The sequence below is a fragment of the Mauremys reevesii genome, linkage group 13 (genome assembly GCF_016161935.1).
Source record: "Mauremys reevesii isolate NIE-2019 linkage group 13, ASM1616193v1, whole genome shotgun sequence".
Lineage (NCBI taxonomy): Eukaryota > Metazoa > Chordata > Testudines > Geoemydidae > Mauremys > Mauremys reevesii.
The window spans coordinates 36,085,240-36,109,861 of NC_052635.1; the positions used below are offsets into that span (position 1 = coordinate 36,085,240).

The 24,622-nt window shown below is 39.8% G+C and overlaps 1 long non-coding RNA gene across 1 annotated transcript in view; it reads right to left on the reverse strand.

Annotated features, from left to right (window-relative positions):
• The window catches only part of LOC120380991, a 43,090-nt gene that overhangs the window by 7,314 nt on the left and 11,154 nt on the right, over positions 1-24,622 (reverse strand). The window contains exon 2 of the long non-coding RNA XR_005587908.1: positions 11,867-11,981. This is a non-coding gene — a long non-coding RNA (uncharacterized LOC120380991). The remainder of the gene's footprint in view (positions 1-11,866; positions 11,982-24,622) is intronic.

Here is a 24,622-nt window from a genome sequence, read left to right on the forward strand (position 1 = left end):
CAGCACCCTCCTTCAGCATACACCTTAACTACTCAAATTACCTTATTTACTTTCCCCTTACCCTTCCCACAAATCTGGTAGTAGTGTAACACTCAACCTACCAAGGCCCCAATAAAGACAAAATGTATGAACAGATGTCCCGATTTTGTAGGGACAGTCCCGATTTTGGGGTCTTTTTCTTATATAGGCTCCTAATACCCCCAACCCCCTGTCCCAATTTTTCACACTTGCTGTCTGGTCACCCTATGTATGACTCAGACCCAAAGTGAGAAACAAAACAATTATTCATATAAGAAATCTAGTACGGTGGGATTCCTCCCGTCAGTCTAAATATCTCCTTCTGTAACCTTCGCTTCATAATTCTTTACTTCCAAGGTGAGTAACTTCCAACAGTAAAAGCTGTGGATTGCACACAGACTGTTAGAAGGACTCATGGATTCCTTTCTCCTGCTTTTTATAAGTACAAAAGAGGGATGAGGTACAAGTAGAAAAGTGAAGCTAAGTATTAGCAAAAGAAGTGAGAATGTCTGGTTGCCGTGCTATGGAGACTGCCTACCCACGTTTGTTTCTCTGCCCTATGCCTTTGTTTAGTGCAGAATAAGAGAGTCCGCACAGGGAGCTCGTGTGGTATGGCTCTTGTGGGCTGTTTCCCCATGTAGACACAGCTCTAGGCCAATACTGAGCATTTTTGGAAAACCACAACACACCCTAAAAGTCCAACACCTTCAACAAAGGGCATATGTAACAAGGAGAGGAAGGGTAGTCCAGAGACTTCAGAGACATGGATTTGAGTCCCCTACTCTGCCACAGACCTCCTGTGCGATCTTACGCAAACTATTTAGTCTCTCTACTTACGTTCCCCATCTGTAGGATAAGGACACCTGCCCTACATCACAGGAGTGTACTGAGGAAAAATATATTAACGATTGTGAGGCACTCACATAGTATGATAATGCAGGCCATATATGTACCTAACATAGATATTAGGCATCAGAGCAGCTCTCAGTGACATGGTGCTAAGAAATGCCAGCAGTGTGGGGATCTGGCCCATACTAGAGGACCCAGCATTGTTTCCACTGGAGAAGCTGCATTGGTATTAGCAAGAAATTTATTGCCAGAAAATCCTGATTTAGACACAGGCTTAGACTTGACGGCAAGAGTCCCCCTCTCTCTCATAAGACAATGATATTATTGTCTCTGAGATGATTCAAAGATTCTGCTTTGAATAGTTTCAGGGGAAAGCTGTTCAGATCTTTGTTATTGTTATCTAAAAGGTTTACTCGTTTTCTCACCTGCTAGATAGTTGGGGGCTGGTTCCTGGCAGATGCTGAGTCCGCTTGCTTCTGTAGTAGAGGATGTTCAGCACCTCATAAGATGAAGCCCTTATTCAGCAGTTAGGGCCAGTTTTTAAAGGTATTTTTTAAGCATCTAAAGATGCAGATAGGTGCCTAGCACCTAACCACATTAATAGCACCTAACTACATCATTGATCAGGAAGGTGAAGCAGTATGGGCTGGAGCATATGGAGTGCATATGGAGCGCATATGGAGCCTTATACCTCTCCTATGAGGCTCTTAGCATTGCTCATGCCTGGCCTACCTGGGCCCAGTTTTGCTCCCACTGAAGGCAATGGCGAAACTTCCACTGATTTTTGTGTGGATAGGACTGTGTGCATAGATGCCAAGCTTTTTCTTTCTTTCTTTTTTTTTTTTAAGTTAGTTAATTAGTTCTCTGGTTCAAAGTCTCCAAAGTGAATGTGTGACTGTGTCTGTGTATAGAGGAGGCATCAGTGCAGACCTGGAACTGGCACGTTGTTAATTTGGGGAAGTCTCTCTTGGGCACTTGCAGCCAGACTGTACCACACACACATCTGTGACGTTACTGACATAACCTGTGACCGTATAGATCATTGTTGCAACCACTGTTATATATTTGCCACAAACATTGTACAAAGGTTGTTGCGTAAGGTGTCTATGGAAAGGTTATGATTTGCTGGTTATGATGATGCTATCTGTGTGTGTGTATCATTTTTGTAGCTGAAGTTATGAATATTGGCTATGTACTTGTATATCAATGTGTTCTAATTCTAAGTAGCCTCAGTGAAGCATTTGGTCAGCTTCTTGAGAAGGGACTATTCTCAGTAAGTTCCCAACCAAGAAACACTTAACTGACAATGGACTTTGGGAGACACCAATCCACATCTGAGCTTTCCTGGGAACGTTCAAACTAACATGTAAACAATGGCTTTGGCCTGCAAACTGAGTCATAGATGGACATGTGACTTGCCCATGTGACTCCAAGCTCCATCTTGCTGCTGTACTTTTCCACAGTAAGAACAAAGAGGTGTCCTTCCACCTGGAAGAGACTATAAAAGGCATCTGCCTCATCTCCATTTTGTCTTCAATCCTGCTTCTTGTGGAACCTTGCTACAAACTGAAGCTCTGAACAAAGGATGGAATGACCCATCCCAGCTGTGGATGTACTGCAGAGACTTGATTTAAACCTGCAGTTTATTCTATCATGGTTACAAGCCTGAACCAAAAACTTGGACATTACTGTATGTAATTGAGTCCATTTAACCAATTTTAACTCTCATCTATATCTTTTTCCTTTTATGAATAAACCTTTAGATTCTAAAGGATTGGCATCAGCATGATTTGTGGGTAAGATCTGACTTGTGTATTGACCTGGGGCTGGGGCTTTGTCCTTTGGGATCAGAAGAACCTTTTTTCTTTTATTGGGGTATTGGTTTTCATAACCATTTGTCCCCATAACAAGTGGCACTGGTGGTGATACTGGGAAACTGGAGTGTCTAAGGGAATTGCTTGTAAGACTTATGGTTAGCCAGTGGGGTAAAACCAATGTCTTTCTCTGTTTGGTTGGTTTGGTGTGCCTTAAAGGTGGAGAAACCCCAGCCTTGGGCTGTGACTGCCCTGCTCTAAGCAATATGCCCTGAACTGATACTCTCTGAAGTGTCCCACCAAAGGCAGCATCGTTACCGCATCCAAGCCATTTGCTGAGTCTCAGCAGTAATAATACACAATCACCATTCCACTGACCACCACCCACATGAAAGTTCAAAAATTTCCCTATTGTTTCTCAACTCCCTTCACATCAGATCCTTCAGCTTCCCCTCAGCATTTACACTGAATCTGAAAACCACCGATTTCACTGTAAATGAAGTATGAAAAAAAGTGAAATATGCAATATTTGCAGAAGTGCATCACTATGTACCAAGCTGGATGTTTTACTTCTGCATTTATGTAACTCACATGTAAGAAAAAGGAACAAAGAGACTTTTTGTATTTATGATTATTGGTCAGATACTCAGGAGCCAGTATAGTGCAATACAAATAAAAAGTTAGAGGCATGGGACAAAGACACAAAAGAGCTTCATTCAGCAAAACCTATGGGGGCTGTTCCACTGAAGTCAATGGGACTAGTCACATGAGGACTGCTCACAAATAAAGGCTGCATGCTCAGACACAACGTTAGCATTAATACAGTGGTTAAGACAGCACTGGAAGCTGGTTCCCCATCTACACAAGTAGGCAATACAAAGAAAGAGAAACTTCCCCTAGTGAAGCTGGAAGTAAGAGTCTGACTGTAAGATGGTGCACTACAGATAAGTCACAGGTGTAGACCACAACCCTGTATGGAAAAAATATGGGTCAAAGTGTGATGACACTTTCTGTGTCTATTTTTATCCCAAGATGCATTTGTATATTTAGGGTAAATTTCTCATTTCTCTTGCGCATAGATTTGTTTTCTTTCTATATTCTGCTCTGCTACTCTGTATCAGATGGATTTATTGTTCAGCCAGCAGGAGCTGAAAACTGGAAGTCAGCTATTCTATGCAGTTCTGATGGAAGAATTTTGCTCTAGTATGTTTTTAGGTAGAGGGTTGGGTTGTTTGGTTTTGTTCTTGTTAACCCTCAGAAATCTCTTATTTTCACTCCAACTATATTTCCAGTACGTGCATAGATATATTTCTATCTATAAAATATAGATATATTTAATCACAGTACTCAAAATAGATCCTAAAGGACCTTATCTTGGAGTGAAAGAATGGTTCCTCCTCCTCTTACCCATCATCATTTGAGAAAGTAATAAAATGCCCTCATGCTCACTTGAAGATAATTTCAAAACTTTTGCAAACATTCTGGCAGGGGGTGGGAAGTTTAAAAAAATCCCCTCAAAAAAAACAAACTTTTGGCCACATTCTGCTCCCATTGAACTAAAGAGGAAGTTTTGAAGTTGACTTCATTGGGAGCAGGATTAGGCTCTCTGTCCTATTTGATCCAATTTCAAAAGCTTTTTATTATTTTTCACAGCTAATTTATTTCAGATTGTTACAGATGCAAGAACTTTTCCTCAGAGTATCTTCCTTAACTGGCAGGTCAGCTTCTTAACTACAGTACAGCTTGGCTGATCCATTGTTCTGTTTTTTGCCCCTTCATTTCTAAAGAAGGGTATAGCCCGCAAAAGCCAGATAAAAGAATAAAAGAAACGAATGAAGTTATTTAACTTTGAGCAATTTAGCAAATATAATGAGAGATTAACCTACCAAATATTAAACCCCTTAGCTAGCAGAGCACTGAGCTTATGGTCTCAGCTGTTTTCCACCACATTCTAGTGAATAATTACTGGCTTTAAAAGGCTGGCAGATGATAAAGAATAATGGTAAAGGTAAATGAAAAATGAATTTGGTAAAGAAAAATGAATTTACTGCTGATACAAAGGAAGAGGGATGTTGCATATAAGTATATTGTTTGGGAAGCTTTAAGACAATGAAAAGAAAACCCATCACTGTAGATACCTTGTGACTGTGCTCTGTATTATCTAACCTCTGGAGAAAGCCTGAGTTATTGAATGAGGAGACAAATCTTAAGCTGTTTTTTTTATATTGAGTAAGCTGTTTCAAGAAATTGAGCTTTTATCTGCGCATGGCTGAAGAGACAGAGAAAGGGAAACCAAAACCAAATGTAATGGTGAAGACAAATTTAGACTAAAGCAATGCAGAGAATGTTACATTTCACAAATCTGCTTAGTGCTTAGCAACGTAAACAGGGGCAAATATCCAGTAGCCCTCTGCTGAATCTGTGGCAAAGGGGAGGCGGGTGTGATAGGGAAAAGCATCGAGAGAAAGTGCAATAAATGGAGGAAGGTGAAATTCATTGAGACAAATAATTATTTTAAGCCCAGCCAATTGTAGGACTGGGGCTTTAGTTATGATTAGGGATATGGTCAAAAGATTTCCATCAAAACTGTTTTGTGAGTGAAAAGTGGGTATTTGACAAAACAATTCTTTGCACAAGATGTCGGCTTTCTGTGGAAAACTTAGACTGTTTTTCAATCTACAAATCAAACATCCAAGAACTGAAATATTTCCCCTAGAATCCACACTGCCTCACGAAAGCTGTAATTCAGTTCCTTCATGTCCACTTCTCCTGTATGGACCAGGCTTTCAGGCAGGACTACATCTCCCATGAGCAGGGCAAAGCCTTGCTTAGTGTTTTTTAAATACAGTCTGGAGCTTATCACATACACCATGGACTCCTTGCATCTCTCATTACCCATCCATGAGCTACTTATGTGCCATCCCACCTTTATTTCAGACACTCCCTCCAACTCTCTATCCCTTCCCATCCTGTTATGGATCTGTGTGTTTCCCATTCCCTCCTCTTCCTAACGTAAAAGGCTCGGGTACTCCCTGTTTATAAAAACTACAAACTTTTTTATATGAAATGGTGTTCAAAAGTTATTGTGTCACATATAGGCAAAAGTGTCATCAAGTGGAGTGTAGGCCCTTACTTTGCTCAGCCAGTTATGTTTTCCTTTCTTCCATATAGACATTACCAGCCACTATTGTTAAGGAACTAAAAGGCACTTACAAAATAAAGTCTCAGAAGTTTATGTAAATTCTATTTTACATTACTGACAGACTGGTATATCTAAGCTCTACAGTGGCACAGCTGCAGCTACACTGCTGTAGCACAAATGCTTAGGAGAGTGAAAGAGAGGTTTTTCCACCCCCTCAAGAGATGGTAACTAGATCAACAGAAAAATTCATTCATCCACCTACCTGTGTGTCTGTTAGGGGTTAGGTAGACTTAACTACATCACACAGGATGTGAAATTTTTCACAGCCTTGAGAGATGTATCTAGGTTGACCTAAGTGTTAGGTGTAGATCAGACCTAAGTCTAGATGCGTGAACAATAGAATTTCATTATTCAAAGGAACAGTCACTTTATTATTTTTTTTATAGCTTATTGCAACACAGTTGGAGCCCTGATTCCCCCCACAAAAGATTTATGCACATGCTTAACTTTTATGCTCTATGAATACTCCCACTGAAAAGAACCCAAACCAACCACACAAACAATAATTATCTAATTTGCTGCATATAAATTAAGATTGTGGTAAATCTTTGCAGAACAAACAAATCCTTGCATTAACAAACAATATGCTATTTAAAGTGGATTTTTTTTGTTTACTTTCTGGAGAGTCTCACAAGATGATTTATTTTACATTGATAGTACAAATGTCTAGTAATGTTGTCAGTAAGAATCTTATTATCTTTCATGTGTCCGAGAGTGTTTGTAAAGCAGTTCAGGACCAACACACTAGTGCAATTTTCACTAATGTGGATAATTCCAGTGAGTTATGTAGTTATTAATTATATTAAATATCCTCAGGAGTTATTGTGGAAGAGTATTGCAGCAAGACAATTCAATAAAGCAAAGAGACCCAGTTCAGAGGGGCTTAGAAAAACCTGCCAAGATTATTTTAAGTATTTAAAAAAACCCAAACCCTAAACAACCAACAAGGAATACCATCTATAACGAAATTCCTACAGGCCCACATTCCTCCAGGTGACCCTTCCTCCTGCAACTTTGACTTCCAGCTAAAAGTCAGGAAATTTTGAAAAGGGCTTCCCACCTAGAACCCACTGGGGAGGGGAAGGGAAGTCCCTCCCATCTCTCTGGCTGGGTTATCAACCACCCAATCTCATTTCCTCCCTCCTGGCTACACAACGGCTTCACCCCATCACAGTTATCAACATATCCATTTTATAAGTAAACTCAGGCACATAAGCATCTCCTTACTGGGGCTGAGAATAGAACAAGAGTTCTGACTCCCATCAGCCACTCTGACAATCATAACACACCTTCCCAGTTTTGGTACTCTAGATTCATAGGATTGTTACGAAAGTTAACTGTATGTGAGTACTACCATGTTGTATGGCATCAACTACTGTAATCACATACAGGCCTCATCTGGACTAGTAAAAAGGTGTATATTTCAGTTGAGTTAGTCAATTGAGCTCACTAAAATGAATACTGTATAATCCTTTTACACAATAATCCTACATACAATTGTATATACATGTGTATAATCCTATACACAATTTTTGTACCAGCACAACTATTTTGTTGGAGGATAGGGTGTTACCAAAATCATTATCCCAGTACAAACCCTAGTGTGGACATACTTGTACTGATACAAGGTGTTTATAATTGTAAGGTTTATACTCCTTTCCATATGGGAATGTGTTATACTAGTATAAGTACTTGTAGATAAGACCTCAATAAATCTAAAACCAAAATGGAAACAGATTGCTGCACTTAAAATTAAAAAAGGTCATAGAGCAGTTTTTAAAATAAGGGCTGGGGGAAAGCTGACAGGTGCGGAGAAGCACGTGGTTCAAATAGATCATCCCGTAAGGATGTCACTATCAATGGAGATTCTCTATGTCCTAGCAAGGAGGAGAGGATGGAAGATGATAAAATACAGGTAAGCGCTGATAAAGACTTCCTTTAAAAAGTGGAAGTCAAATCCTAGTGAGGCAAATAGAAAGGAGCACAAACACTGCCAACTTAAGTGCAAGAGTGTAATAAGAAAAGCCAAAGAGGAGTTTGAAGAACGGCTAGCCAAAAACTCCAAAAGGTAATAACAAAATGTTTTTTAAGTACATCAGAAGCAGGAAGCCTGCTAAACAACCAGTGGGGCCCCTTGACGATCGAAATACAAAAGGAGCGCTTAAAGACGATAAAGTCATTGCGGAGAAACTAAATGGATTCTTTGCTTCAGTCTTCACGGCTGAGGATGTTAGGGAGATTCCCAAACCTGAGCTGGCTTTTGTAGGTGACAAATCTGAGGATCTGTCACAGATTGAAGTGTCACTAGAGGAGGTTTTGGAATTAATTGATAAACTCAACATTAACAAGTCACCGGGACCAAATGGCATTCACCCAAGAGTTCTGAAAGAACTCAAATGTGAAGTTGCGGAACTATTAACTAAGGTTTGTAATCTGTCCTTTAAATCGGCATCGGTACCCAATGACTGGAAGTTAGCTAATGTAACGCCAATATTTAAAAAGGGCTCTAGAGGTGATCCCGGCAATTACAGACCGGTAAGTCTAACGTCGGTACCAGGAAAATTAGTCAAAACAATAGTTAAGAATAAAATTGTCAGACACATAGAAAAACAAACTGTTGAGCAATAGTCAACATGGTTTCTGTAAAGGGAAATCGTGTCTTACTAATCTATTAGAGTTCTTTGAAGAGGTCAACAAACATGTGGACAAGGGGGATCCGGTGGACATAGTGTACTTAGATTTCCAGAAAGCCTTTGACAAGGTCCCTCACCAAAGGCTCTTACGTAAATTAAGCTGTCATGGGATAAAAGGGAAGGTCCTTTCATGGATTGAGAACTGGTTAAAGGACAGGGAACAAAGGGTAGGAATTAATGGTAAATTCTCAGAATGGAGAGGGGTAACTAGTGGTGTTTCCCAAGGGTCAGTCCTAGGACCAATCCTATTCAATTTATTCATAAATGAACTGGAGAAAGGGGTAAACAGTGAGGTGGCAAAGTTTGCAGATGATACAAAACTACTCAAGATAGTTAAGACCAAAGCAGATTGAAGATCAAAAAAATCTCACAAAACTAAGTGACTGGGCAACAAAAAAAAAAATGAAATAATGTGGATAACCATAGAGATTAATGAGGCTAGGACTCTTCAGCTTGAAAAGAGGAGACTAAGGGGGGATGATGAGGTATAGTATATAAATCATGAGTGATGTTGAGAAAGTGATAAAGAAAAGTATATTTATTTATTTATACAATACAAAGGTCACCAAATGAAATAAAATGAGGCAGCAGAAAAAAAAAAAAAAAAAGTTCTTCTTCTTCACGCAGCTCACAGTCAACTGGAACTCCTCCTGAGGAGAGGAGAGAAGGGGAGGCAGGGACTAACAAGTGTTTAAAAGGACTGATAATCTATGGTGGGGCTAAGTGGCTAAGGCTGGCTAATGGCTAGGGTAGATGGGGTGTCCCTGGTGCCTGTTCTGTGGAGATGGATGGCAGGATGGAGATGGATGAGAGGAGAGAGATCTGTTAAAAAATTAAATGAATTATTTGCATTGGTCTTCAAGGCTGAGGATGTAGTGAGAGATTCAATCTGAGCTATTCTTTTTTTTAGGTGAAATCTCTGAGGAACTGGCCCAGATTGAGTGTCACTGGAGGAGGGAAGAAAATGATAAAAAAAAACTAAATAAGTCACCAGGACTATGCTATTCACCCAAGAGTTCAAGAAAGGAACTCATGTGAAAATGTGGACTAGGACTACTATCTTGTATTGTATTTAAATCAAAAACAAAATTGTCAGACACATAGATGAACATAATTTGCTGGGAAGAGAGTCAACCTGTTTCAGTGAGGTGGCAAAGTTTGCAGATGATACAAAACTACTCAAGATAGTTAAGTCCCAGGCAGACTGCGAAGAGCTGCAAAAGGATCTCTCAAAACTGACTTACTGGGCAACAAAATGGCAGATGAAATTCAGTGTTGATAAATGCAAAGTTATGCACATTGGAAAACATAACCCCAACTATACATATAAAATGATGGGGTCTAAATTAGCTGTTACCACTCAAGAAAGAGATCTTGGAGTGATTGTGGACAGTTCTCTCAAAAAATCCACTCAATGTGTGGCGATGATCAAAAAAGCAAACAGACCATTGGGAATCATTAGGAAAGGGATAGATAATAGGATAGAAAATATCATGTTGCCTCTATATAAATCCATAGTTCACCCACATCTTCAATATTGTGTGCAGATATGGTCACCCCATCTCAAAAAAAAAATTGGAACTGGAAAAGGTTCAGAAAAGGGCAACAAAAATTATTAGGGGTATGGAAAGGCTTCCATATGAGGAGAGATTAATAAGACCGGAATTTTTCAGCTTGAAAAAAAAGAGTTAACTAAGGGGGGATATGATAGAGGTCTATAGAATCATGACTGGTGTGGAGAAAGTAAATAAGGAAGTGTTGTTACTCTTTCTCATAACACGAGAACTAGAGGCCACCAAATGAAATTAATAGGCAGCAGATTTAAAACAAACAAAAGGAAGTATTTCTTCACACAACACACAGTCAACCTGTGGAACTCCTTGCCAGAGGATGTTGTGAAAGCCAAGACAATAACAGGATTAAAAAAAGAACTAGATAAATTCATGGAGGATAGGTCCCTCAATGGCTATAAGCCAGGATGGGCAGGGATGGTGTCCCTAGCCTCTGTTTGCCAGAAGCTGGGAATGGGCGAGAGGGGATGGATCACTTGATGATTACATGTTCTGTTCATTCCTTCTGGAGCAGCTGGCATTGGCCACTGTTGGAAGACAGAATACTGGGCTAGCTGGACTTTCGGTCTGACCCAGTATGGTCGTTCTTATGTAATAAAAAGCTGAAGGTGTTAAATTATGTTTATATTGGTGTTAAGATGGGTATTACATCAAGTTAAATTTACAGAACTGAAATTAACTCAGCTGAAATATATACATCTCATAGGGACTTGCCTACATGGGGAAAATTGACTGATGTAGCTCTGTTCTAGGTCTGTAGGTCAAATTTCCAGTGTAGACAAGACCCCAGTCTAGATAGGACCATAGAAGAGTAGCAGGTTCTACTCATACAGCATGGAAAGAACTATAGAAGGAAATTAAATAAGAGTTCACTGCAAGCAGGTTTTTTAAATAGCAAATAAAGAGTCTCCTTATTCTTAGATTAACAATATATATAATCCCCAATGACAAATGCAAAGGGAAAATATTCTTTATAAACAATCAATAAGAAGATGGGAGGTTTCAAGGGTGCAGTAGGTTTGTAAATAAAAGGCTAGTTTAATGACTATAAGAAAAGCTTTCATCCGGGTTTTCATTGCTTTAATCCATTGTTCTTAGAGTTTGTTCTTAGCATATTACTAGCAATAATCACACTTTGAAAAAAATGATGCAGGAGGGAGGGACCCTTTTTTCAACAAAGCAAACATGCCCTGACAAATATGAAGTTTTGCAAATTCATCTCTATTTCTAGAAAAGCCAGACACTCATACAGAGTATAATTCAGGAGTCAGCAACCTTTCGGAAGTGGTGTGCCACGTCTTCATTTATTATTGAAAATCAGCTCATGCCATAGGTTGCCTATCCCTGGTATAGTTGCTTCTTCCAATATTCAGCTTTTCTAAATAGGGACCAACATGAGTGTTTGCATGTGTGTGTTAGCATGAGCAACTGACTAACTGGGCTAAATAAATAGTTGTCAAACCACTCATATTTTGCAGACACACCTATAAAAATGTACATGCATTCACTCTATTCTTTCAGTTATTCAATACTGCATTTAGCAAAAGGTTAGCTGGGTGTGGCAAATACTCTATAATCTTGCAGGGTGACCTAGTAACTTTGTTAAAAGGTACATGTCTCCCCACCCCCCTTCGCTTTTCAATTACAATGAGTAAAAAAAAAATACTTTATGTAGGTGATTAAAGTTTAAGTGGTCTCATGCATTTTAGAACTGTTTACCTGTGATTTAAAACCAGTATCTGTTGATCAGAGAGATAAGCTGTCTCCGTTCTGTCTGGTGATTAGTACTTTCATAGGCCCTTCTCCACCTTCAGTTAATTTCTTTTAGTTTTACCTGAGTAAGAATGAATGGATGAATACAAGTTTGAAGTTTTCTATTATAAGTTGACATATTATTTTACCTAGCTCTACATTATGATGTCTGATGTAATGGTTCTGCAAATTAAGTTTTAACAGCTGCTACAGAGAATTGCAATTGGATAATCACAACCACACAATTACTTTGAAGTTGCCATGTCACAATAAAACCTGCAGTTTCTTGCTAATGCTGCACTGGGGGTTATTAACAGCCAGTTGGGGGAGAAGATTTTTGACATGTCCTCAAAAACTTGTTAGCTGTTTCTGCTAACTTCATCTTGAGAACTGCAGAGCAGATAAATTAATACTGTATTCTTCTTCTCAATGGAAGTTTCACATGTAAAAGAAACTGAAATAAAGTTTGGCCTCATTTCCTTAAGCATTTGTTTATAACAGCAGAGCTGAAAGAATCTTACTGCTTGGCAGTCCATTATCTGAATTAAAAAAAAATAGTGCAGATTGCATTGAGATTATGACACTTTGATAACATGAATAATTGACCTGGTGGAATATTAAGGATAAAAGAGAAACTCTGTCCATTTACCAGCTCCATCACAGAGAAAAAGTCATCAGCTTTTTCTTTACTATCAAAATATTTTATACCTACTGAAGGGTAGTAAATGTTATACTTCCCCACCCCTTGTCAGAAACTGCAATGATTAACTTGTTAGACAGAAAACTCTGGTATCCCAGCCTCTCTCTGAGATGATGGGACATCATCAATGATTATAAATATTTACTTGAAAATAATGTCAGAGTTAGACTTAATTGAAATGCTAAGTCTTTGTTTGCTTCTCCTACTTCAGTACAGCTGAAACAACAAAACCAGTTAGACAACTTTTTTTGGTCAGGTATGTACTGAATTACTGGCAATAAGCTTCAGGGTGCTTGAAAAAGTTTTTTTTTAACAGCCAATTGATTTCTTCTTCCGAATCCTTGCACTGTGGCTTCATTTGACTATCTTCATTGCGTTTTTTAAGGGATGTTTGTTGCTGATTCAGATCATTACAGTATCCATTTTGGAGCCAGACACATAGGATTTAGTAAATAAAAAAATAAATAAATAAAATGGCTGTAGCTTCCTTTTATCAAAACATCAATGGGCTACAATACAGGCTTTTTCACGATTAAAGTTATTATACATAGGCCATGTATACTTGTGGGGTGGGGGGGACTGGGTTTTAATCCTATTTGTTTACTAGAAAAGGTAAGGAATACTTGGAACATGAAGATAAAGGAAATTTCCTTCATGCTTTTTCACATATGTCATTAGAGATGTTTGTCTGGAATACAGTGCCTGAAAACAAATTTCACGAGAGTTTTTCCTGAGTAGGAATTTCAAGATTAACCAATTCAGTCTCAGAGAGTTTATCTAGATTAGGGAAATTTGCTCTGTCTGTCTGTCCAGGTACTTTTATGCCCCCCATCTGAGGGTATACCTACAATACTTTGGGAACAGTGGCAGCTGTCGCACTATAATATAGACATTTCCGACATTGATGGAAAGGGTTTTTCTGTTGATACAAGTAATCAACCTACTCAAGGTGATAGCTAGGCTAAAGGAAGAAGGAGGAGTTTATGTAAGGTAAATGCTGTTATCCCCCATTTTATATCTGGGAAACTGAGGCCTGGCTCCTCAAAGGTATTTAGGCACCTACGTCCCACTGACAGTCTAAGGGCCAGATTTTTAAAGGTATGCATAAAGACAAGATTTTTCAAACCACCTCGGTGCCTAACTCCTGTTGAGTCAATAAAGGCATCTAGGTACTTTTGAAAATCCTATCTGCATCTTTATGCACTTTAAAATTCTGGCACTAAGTGACATGGCCAAGGTCACACAGGAAGTCTGTGGTGGAGCAGGCAATTGAACCCAGGTTTTTGAAGTCCCTGACTAAGGCCCTACCACTGGACCTTCCTTCCTCTCAGGCCTAGTGTGTTGATGTTGTTATTGTATCACAGGGAATGTTGCACTAATGGAAGCGGACATTCTCTTGTAATCTCTTGACTCCAGCAGCTAAGTCTTTAAGAAATACACCAAATAAATACTAGTTTCAAATATGGAAATACTCACGATACAATCATGTGAGTTGTCAACACTGCAAACTATTTACAATCCTGGTGCAGAAGGGGAAAAGTAACATAGCACTGTCTACATCTGGTCATTTTCCAGGTGTAGACAAGGCCACAGAGTTCTGAAGATGATTTCTATATAATTTACAGTGAGTGAGAAACAGACAAAACTGGGACAATGTTCAGTCTTTTTTTTTTTTTAGCAGGCATTGTAAATTGCATACCATAAAGAGAAAAATGGCGTTTGAAGGGCATATCAATTTCTGTTCTATAGACAATACCTCCGAAGAGTAAGTAGGAGTTGGTGTCAGAATTTTCCCACACAGTCCTCTTTTCACAAAGAAACAGAGGAGAAAAAAAATGCAATTTATCACTGTGTGTGTCAGAGAATATGCGAAGATTCTCTTCTGTTTCATAAGAAAAATGTGGTGATGCATACCAGGATGTGGGTGACTCAAAGGTTAGTGTTAATATTATGCAAAATAAATGTGTGTGAGATGGGGAAACAGATCTACAGTAGAATGGTATACACTGTATATACCCCCATTAAACACACACAGGCAAAATATCTAGACTCTCATTAAAAACACACACACACACAGAGACAGACAAATGTGTATTTTTTTTTTCAAACTCTGACTTAACATAACTTCGAATAAGAATTTTTCAAAGGCTATAAATAGGTGACATTTATAGTTCTCTAATTGTGCTTCTTGAATTTGGTTGGTAAGATGATAGCTCATCTCAATTGATTAGACTTTTCCTGTTGGTATGCATACTTACACCTTTTCATGTTCTCTGTATGTATAAATATCTCCTGTCTGTGTGTTCCATTCTATGCATCCGAAGAAGTGAGCTGTAGCTCACGAAAGCTCATGCTAAAATAAATTTGTTAGTCTTTAAGGTGCCACAAGTACTCCTGTTCTTTTTGTTGGTAAGATTGTTTAACAAAAGCACAAAGTGCTTCGTAAGAGCCAGATTCGGCCACTCTCACTCAATTGAGTTGTGCCATTGATTTCAACAGGGCTACTCTACTTATCCTGCAAGGTACAACTCAGCCTGAATAAGGGTGGCAGAACCTTGCTCGATAATATTGAATCATAATCTGGATCATTTAGGGACAGTTATTGCCACCTCTCTGCAGGTAAAGTACCATCTTCCTCCATATTGATTCCAGTTGATTGCAAAATGACTCAAGGTATCAAAATCTAGCTGTTAGTTTGCTTCTTTCAAAATTTATTTTTATTGTGGTAGCACTTAACGGACCCATCCAGGCCTAGATTTCCATTGTGCAGAGCCCTGAACAAACACCTACGCAAACATATGTCCATGTTTTTACAAAGGTACTTAGATGCCTATAGATGCAGATTTATGCCTAGTGGAATTTTTAAAAGTGCATAATCAGGTTAGTTGTCTAACACGCAATGAAAGTTAGGCACCTACCCTGCTATAGTGCTTCTGAAAAATCCTTCTAGGCATCTGTCTGTATCTTTAGCTATGTAAGTACCGTTGCAAATGTAAATGGCTCTATGGTCCCTGCCTTGAAGATCTTACAGTTTTGTTATAGTATTTTCTCACAGTGGTAGAACTATTAGTGGCAGAACTCACAGCTACTTCATACTGTACTGTGACCAAAGCAAAAACAAATCAAACTTTCATAAGTCGGGTTTTCCCCATCTACAGAAGCTTACTAGTCTGATGTGATTACTGTGTCATTACCTTGCATATTGGAAGAGTAGGCCTCTGTGACTCAGAAAACAGAGGCAGAGTGGGTGAAAAGAGCCCATGACGTAATATACCAACCTTCAGAGAGTGAGAAATTCCATCTCGATAAGTAATGGCAAATCCAAATATGTGCAAGTTCAACGTTTGCAATTCTGGGCTAGATTGTGCAATCTTTAATTTACATTAGCGTGCATTTGATCACTTTGACATTGAGCTCAATGGAGCTACCCCAGGATCAGGCATTCTTGCATAATCTAGTCCTGTCATATGTTTTAATTGTACAGGATACTCAAGATAGTGAATCTGCCACCCTTCCTCCCACTGACTGAAATTCACCCTGTGAAGAGATAGGAAAACCTTACACAATATTGAGTCTCCCTTCTGGCCCTGTGTGCCCTGTGCTGGCCCCTGAGTGCATTTCACCCACTGTTGCTTTACTCCACAAGTATTCCTATTGCTCCACTACTCAAGTAAGTAAAGTACAACTCTAGGTGATTAAAGATAGAGCAATGACTAATCCTACTGAGCAGATAAAGAGTTCTCAATCTGGCACCAGAGTACTGCATTTGAAATGAAACCATTAGAGAAGTGCCTTTTATTAGGAGACAAAGAATTATGAAGCTGTTGTTAATGATGCATATGTTGGCTTCTTTAATGTTCTAATATTTAGTAGCAGTGAGGCAGGTTTTTTTTGTGAGGGGGTTGCCCATCTACCTTTTTGTTAAGGTTTATTGATAGGAGTTGCTCATGCAGTGCTGGCAATAGCAGGCAATGTTGCTTCCGCTGTCATTAGATCAGCTTTATGCACCTCTTAGAAACACAGAATAATTACACACAGTGGTAGTGCTGCTTTTTATTAAATGTGCAACGTTGGTGTGTGTTGGCTCAAATGGTCCTACAAGCAGCAGTGAAGGCAAGTGGGTAGGACACCATCATCTAAATCTGGAGACCTGAGTTCTAGTTCCGATACTGAGGTCAGTGGGCTCATGGGCAATTGCTGTCACCTCTCTGCCTCAGTTTCCCCAAATGAGGATAATGATTCTTATTCACCTTTTTAAAGAGCTTTGCAGCTTTATGGGTGAAGGATAACATTTTCTAAAGCTCTCAAGTGACTTAGGCTCCTAAGTCCCATTTTCAAAAGTGACTCAGGATCAGATTTGCAAAGATCTTTAGGCATGCAGATACATGCCTCCTGGGATTTTCAAAAGTATCTAAGCAGGTTTGCCATCTAATGACCATTGAAAGTCAATGAGACTTTAGGTGCTTTTGTAAACCCCCCTAGACACTTTTGAAAATCTGGCCCTTGATCCCATTGACTTTCAATGAGACTAAGGCTTTGTCTACACTACAAAATTAAGTTGACCTAAGTTAGGTTAATGTAAAGCCACAGTGGTAAATACTGCGGTGGCTCATGTCCATGCTCCACCCCCTATGTCAGTGGTGCGCATTCTCACCAGGAGCGCTTCCAACGACTTCACTGTGTAGGCATTGTGGGGCGCTGTGAGCCCTGAGGGGGGCTGACAGCTTGGACTGTTGGCCCCAGGGTGTGGGGCTCTAGCTGTGAGCCCCAGGCAGGGCTGACAGCCAACAGGGGATGTAAGAAACGCAGTGTCTACACAGACACTGTGTCGCCCTAACTATATCGATCTAAGAACCATGTGTCTCGCAGAAGTGGAGTTATTAGGCAACTTCCATTGTCAGGAGCAACATTGGAGTGTAGACACTTACAGAGCTAGGTCGACATAAGCTGTCTTACTTCAGCCTAACTCTGTAGTGTAGACAAAGCCTTAGACTCCTAAGTGCCTAAGGGCAGGTCCATACTCACCACGCGGGTTGACGCGGTGAGTTCAACTTCTCCGAGTTCGAACTATCGCGTCTAATCAAGACGCGATAGTTCGAACTCCCCGCGCGCTCCGGTCGACTCCGGAACTCCACCACCGCGAACGGTGGTGGCGGAGTCGACCTTGGAGCCGCGGAGTTCGACCCCGCTGTGTCTGGACGGGTAAGTCAATCAAACTAAGGTAGTTCGACTTCAGCTACGCTATTCGCGTAGCTGAAGTCGTGTACCTTAGTTCGACACCCCCCCCCTGTAGTGTAGACCAGACCTCAGATGCTTTCAGAAATGGGGCTTAGAAACTAAGCCATTTAGGAGCTTTTGGAAATGTTACCTGAAAAATGTTAAGCATTATTCTGTACTAGCTTCCAAGTATCCAGCAAGTATACAGGCCTGTGATATTGTCTCCTGAGCCTCAGTCTGAGGCAGTTCATCATCTTGTTAACAGAGGATATCATTCCTTATGGCGGGAGGAGAATGCAATGCATTCTGCTGTAGTGTAATATGATGAATGAGCAACAGTTATGGGAATCTGTTTGAAAACTGAAAAGTATATTTATTACTGATGCTCACCATTTACATTTGACAGATAGCATTTGCCTCCAACCTTCTGAGCCAGAAGTGGAACAGATGTTCGGGAAAGCAAGCTAATTTCCTGCCATTTGTGAACTGATTAGAAACTGAAACACTAGCATGCTGACACTTCTTTATTTTTGATCTTATTCATGTTTTGAAAGGAAAAGAAAAGACCACTAGGAGCTAAATTCAGATAGGAATGGGCTGCACATTCTTGTTTCCTGTTTTAACCCAAAACCTTTCTGTCAAGGAAATAGAAAAGAGCAAGACTGATTCCCCACAACCTCTTGCAACTTGGCGTTGCAAACTCTGTTTGTTTGTAACTGGCACAGTGAATAAGGAGGAAGAGAGAGAGAACAGCTGGTGTTCTCTCTCACACCTAGCTACTATAACAATTGCTTTGTATGTAAATAAGGCAGCTTGGGCTGGTGTCAAATGCTGCTTGCAAGCAGGCAGCTGTGCTCTAAGAGTCATTGTCGCAAACCCAAGACATGCCCCATAATGAGGAACAAGGAATAGGGAACCTTTCCAGTTTGGGTTTTCAAAAACGTTGTTACTGAGCTTCATTCAATGTTGTGACTGAAGCCAAACAATCTCTGTGTTGTAACAGCTCTCCAGAATAGGAATTTAGGGCCAAATCCAAACCTGGTGTAAATGGGCTCAACTCCATTCAAAACTGCACCAATTTTCTAGCTCTAATTCCAGGGCAACTCCTTTGTTATAAACAATTTATGTACTGTTATGAATCCCAGTGGGAGATCTCTGGGCATGTGTTATGAGTTTATATTTTCCAGCCCTGAGAAGGCTTAGGATTTTCTCTGTCTTGGGTCAGATGAAGGAGGTTACAGAACAGCAATAGAAAGCACTGTCGTATTCCAAATTGTCCATCACTCTGGGAAGCACTGGGCATATATTTGGAAGACCCCGATAGGTCATTTGGCCTGTTAATATTCAGTATCCTTTGCCCATATTGCATATCATAGTGAGATTCAGAGCTGGTACCGTATAGGTTTTTGACTTCAAATGCATACTCTGGCACTATAGGTTGTCAAATGGAAGATACATATCTGATGAGCAGAAGGATATTCTGTTTAGTGAGGGCAGACGGTAATAACTAAAGAAATGTGAAGCCTTTCAGAAGTTATGATTAGGGCTATGGAAAATCTTTCACACTGAAACCTAGAGGAGTTAGGTAAAGGGGCGAGAAGAGAAGCAAAAGCTGATACATATCTTGCCAAACTTTAATAGGTTTTACAAACCTGTCACTCCAGGTGAGTCTTCTTTACTGTAGCTAGAAAGTTTTTGTTTTGTTTTTGACTGAGTTTCATGCTTTCATAACAGATGGTTGGACAAATCCTCATAAACCCGCCTGCATACACAGAGCCTGACTTGTTTTGCCTTTACCATACTGAGTCGGAGGAACACACCCAAACTTACGAAACCTTGAGTGAAACTAACTCAAACGTTACCTCTCACAGTGTACAAACAACGAGGATGTTACACACAGAATATTCTTTCCTGCATTTCATTCTGACTGTTCTTCATAGCTGGAGTAAACTTGTGTAGCTCAGTTGAAGTCAACAAGACTTCACAAGCTTAAAGTCAAAACAAGTGCTTTGTTGGATTCAAAGCAGCATGCTTGCCTCTTGGCAGGATTGAGCCCTGTCTCTTATAAAGATAAGCACATATCTAAGTATCTTTGTTCATTCAGGGCCTGAGTGAATGCAGCAGCATGTCTCCTTCATTCCCACTCCCCAATCACCTCTAATAGTAGTCAGCATTTGATAGATGCCCATATTAACTAAAATCTCTAGCCCACTCACTTTCTGCCATAGACAGAAATCCCCTCCCAACTACCACAGCCCTGTAACAATGAAACACGTGGATTCTGCAGCAGACCTGTGGAAGGCTACTTGGGTTTGGGGTTTTTGGACCAGGCTCAAGGAGCATTCCAAACGAAAGGGGCCCTCACAAAGAATGCTTTAGCAGCCGCTCACTCTCGCTTATCCTTATGGGGTCTATTAACAATGTCAAGAGAACTTGGAGAGCGGCAACAAAAGTAACTAGCTTTAGGGTAAAAGAACTAAACATGGTCAAGTGGTGACTAAGGGAGGAATGATAATTGTCTACAAACAATTTAAGGTTGTAAGCAGCAAGGAGTGCAATGAATAGTGTAGGCTAAGAATGAAATTGACCAAAGGGAAAATTAGGCTGAATAGCAATGAAATCTTCTAGACTGGAATATTTTGTTAACAGGGGGGAGAAGGTGGCGGGGAGAGGGCTTGAGTCATTTTAAAACCAGACTGGATGAGGAACTGGAGAATATACTATAAGGAGCAAGACCGAGCTATATGAAGGCTGAATTTCAAGCTATGAACCGCTGCTCTGGGGAAATGCAGATGGCTAAGCCCAGGATGAAGTATGTGAGAGCTGGGGACAAAGCATTCATGATTACAGGGATCCAGCTACAAAATAATTTTCTAAAACTGACTTTGCAACAATGGAAGTCCCCCGTTTTTTGCCTAAAATAGCTACATCTGGAACATACCAATTGGTAATTTCACTGGGGTAGAAAGGATAGGCTCCCAGAATGAACGACCACTTGGAAATATGTAATAAGAATATACAGTGATCATTCTCATTGTCTTAAGTCAAATTCAGATTTTAAATTTCTCCATGGAAGTCAATGGAGTTACATGAGGGATTAATTTGACCCTTTTAAAAATGTATAAAAGCAATTTTTGTACACGTGTGTATAAAAGCAATTTTTGTACACAATGAAGTTAATTTACACTGCTTTAGGAATATCTGTTTAATCCATTGTGCTTTTCAATAGATGTTCTTTTGTGGTATTTATTGAAATTGAGTTTTATTAGAAATTTAAAATCGGAAAATATTTCTATTACAGCTGTGTAGAGGATAACAGTTCTATTTTGCAAAGAATTTTGAGATTTAAAATTTGGCTTTGTTCCAAATCTGAAAATGTTGAGATCTCCAAAATGTCTCTTATTAGGAGACATGTAGCTTCGCATAGGATAAATGTTTGCTTTTTTCACTCATCTGATCTTGCGGTATGTCTTTTTCCTTACTGTACATTATTGACACAACTAATATTGAACCATGAAGCTAGGATTATAGAAAGTTAATAATTCTAAAAGAAATTAATCTGACAGGATTAAAAGTTTTTGTTGGTTTGTTTCACTACTATGCCACTACAGCTTGAGATGTGTGCTGATTCCTACCAATATTCTCATTTCAGCTGAAAGGTCTGATTTTCATAGCTTAGGTATGCAACTGTATGTGGCACCTACATACATAATTGTACCTCTAATTTGTGTACGCACACAGATATGTCTTAATAGACATTTGGCATGTAGTTACCCAATCTGTGCAAGCAATCCTAGGAGCAGAGTCTCAGAGAGAAATGAAGAAAGGTTAACACCTCCAAAAATGCCCCAATGTTTCCAGAATTTAAAGTTTTGGTTTAGGTTCTCAAATGGGCAAAGATTCATAGATTAGTGCTGGCCAACACAATAAAATGGTGTTTTTAACTATACTTGTAGAGAGAACATACTGATATTAACTATCTTGATATTGACCCATTTATTTGCTTGCTGGCAACTGAGCCTGTTTTTATACACAACTATGTTCAGTGAACATAAAAGTTGCATGAATCCTAGTGTAAATAAATATTTTGGTAGAGCATTCACTACCAGAAGTGTTCTTGTGGCCATTCTGAAAATCCATTTTCATTATTTGCCTAATAGCTAATTTGCAGATGGAACCCTCCCCGCAATATCTCATTTGAGTCATCCAATCAGGAAACAGAAATAATATGTGACCAAACACATGACAAGAAAAATGAATTACAATGAATTCTCTTTTGGGCCAGTTCCTGAACAAACTATAGGCTAAAATTTGTTTGCATAAACCATTTGCTGAATAGTTTTGAGTAACAAAACAACAAACAAAAACAGCCTTTAGGAACAGAAGAAAAGGCTAAATTGGATAAATCATTTACTGTGAATCAGTGAAATCTAAAAGTGGCTCATTATCTTATTCTATCAAGTTTTTATTTATCCAACAGATCCACCTATCCCAAATTTTCCCATTTATACAAATGGCAGTCCCAGGCACACCCCAGATGTGAAGTGAGCAACAATGAATAATTATTTGGATGAGAAGGGGGGAAAAGGCTCTGAACTTTTCAAACTTTAGTTCAGATTCAGGTTAGTTCTCATTTTATGCAAACTAGTTTTCCTAAAGTTAATTTTCACTTACATTATCACTGCTACCCACCTTCCTCCAAAAGATTATAAAACCTTACATGCTAATATCCAAGTCTTTATTTCCTAGAAGTGAAAACATCAACTTCCCTTTGTGTAACCATATATGCTGTTACATAAAAATGGTTAATGGCTTCTAGCTGTTTTATCTGTAGAGAAGGGCCTAATCCCACAGAAACTGGATCCGGATCCAAACTTCCCTAGCTTTGGCGGCTTCCAGAACTGGGAGATTTAATTTGGTTCCATCTCTATTTATCAAGCTTTTCAAAAAGAAAGCTTGGTGCTTCTTGTTAACAGGGCCTGACCCTGCAAAGTACTAACCCTTCTCAACTTGGATTTACTTCATTTAGAGTTGAGAGTATTTCCTGCAAGTAATCATTCAGCACTATGCAGACTGCATCCTTAGTTGTACTCTAGAGTAACATGTTTTCCCTCTTGCAGAATTGTGTTGACAAACCTAAAATGAGTGTAGAGTTCTCAGAGCCAAGACCGTCTTTTTTCAAGAACACAGGTATCGCTTAAAAAAAATCTGTACTAACAGGTTCAGAAGCATGGGACATGTGGGAAGTAGCATTTTGCATTCTTCTCACAATGTTGCAGCCATTGTGTGCAATAATAAAACCAGCACTCAGACCCTGAGAGATAAGTTACATGCTTATTTGATCTTTAGGCTTTGATACTACGTTAACAGCTGGGAAATCTTTATTAGAAGCAGAGTAGCCCAGTGCATTCTGTTAGGCAGAGGCAGATCTGCAGTGGTGTGTATGTGTGTTTCCAGTCTCAGTAGTTGGGGTAGGCAAGCAGAGACGTTTGTCCATATACATTGTGTATCTGAACACAATATAAATTATTTACACTCTGCTTCAAGTTTTCATTCATTAAAGCAGGGAGGAGCGAGTCTTTAAAATATGTTCAACATTTCTACTCCCTTCTGTACCTCCGACTGATTGTAGTGGCAACAGGTTGTTGCTTCTTCTGTCTTACAGCAGTAGATACATGGGATTTTTAGGGGGATGTAAAACAGACTAGAGCTGGTCAGCCAAATTAATCGCTAGCATAGTGCATTCTGTTATGGCAGGGATGAATTTGGCTCTGTCTGATTAAAAAGTGGCCTTACCCTGCTATGACTAAAGTATAGACATACTCTGTGAGTCACTGAAACCTCTCGTCACTTTGTCAGCGGGCATGTGTGTAAGCGCAATCCAGAGGGCCAGCGCCTGCCTCGATAGTCTGTTTGGAAAGTGGATGCTTGAGTTAGTCTCTGACTGTCCTCTACACTCTCTAATCGATCAAGGCGAGGGCTCTCCTTCTTTGCATTGTTTGATGGGGGCGTTTAATTCCTGCTAGCAGAGGCTATGTCTACCCTACAGCTTATGTCAGCATAATTTATGTCCCTCAGGCGGATGAATAAATCACCCACTGAGCGACACTCCTGCTGATGTAGCTACTGCCGCTTGCAGGGGCTGGAGTAGTTAAGCCGATGGGAGACCTCTCTCCCCTCCGCTTAGAGCAGCTACGTTAGAGAGCTGTGGTCTTAGACTTTGTTCAACACTCCCCATTCTCTGCCACCTCCTCCTTGCTGCGACCATGACCCTATGTACACGAACTGCACTGGCAGAAGTGCTGCTCGAGTGGAAATGTGACAGGATTGCCCGAGCTGTTTACACTTTGTTATCTATTCTGATATGTGATTCCATTAGACAGTTAGCTACAGATACAGCTTTGGAGTCCAACCAAACTTCAAGGCTTAAAAATGAAATAAGCACAAAGACCCAGCACCAGGTTTGCTTTCTTTTTCCATTTCACATAAGTACCTGTTCACACCCTGATTACTCCACCCACCCCTGCTAGCCATGTGAGTAAAGATCGCAGGACTGCTCTCATTTCTCCAGAAAACAGGCCTGTATTGATACATCTGTCAGTATCACTCTAGAGCCCCCAGCATACTGTATCCTACCAGGTCAGTGCCAGCATCCTGAAATACTCACCAAACCAACAAAACATTGAACTTGAACAGTGGAGCCCACCTGCGGCGTTCAGTGACCATTCTGAGCCCAAAACACTCAGAAGAGAGAATCCTTTATTTAGTGATAATTGCTTCTGCATAATAGAACACGGGCTTCTGCA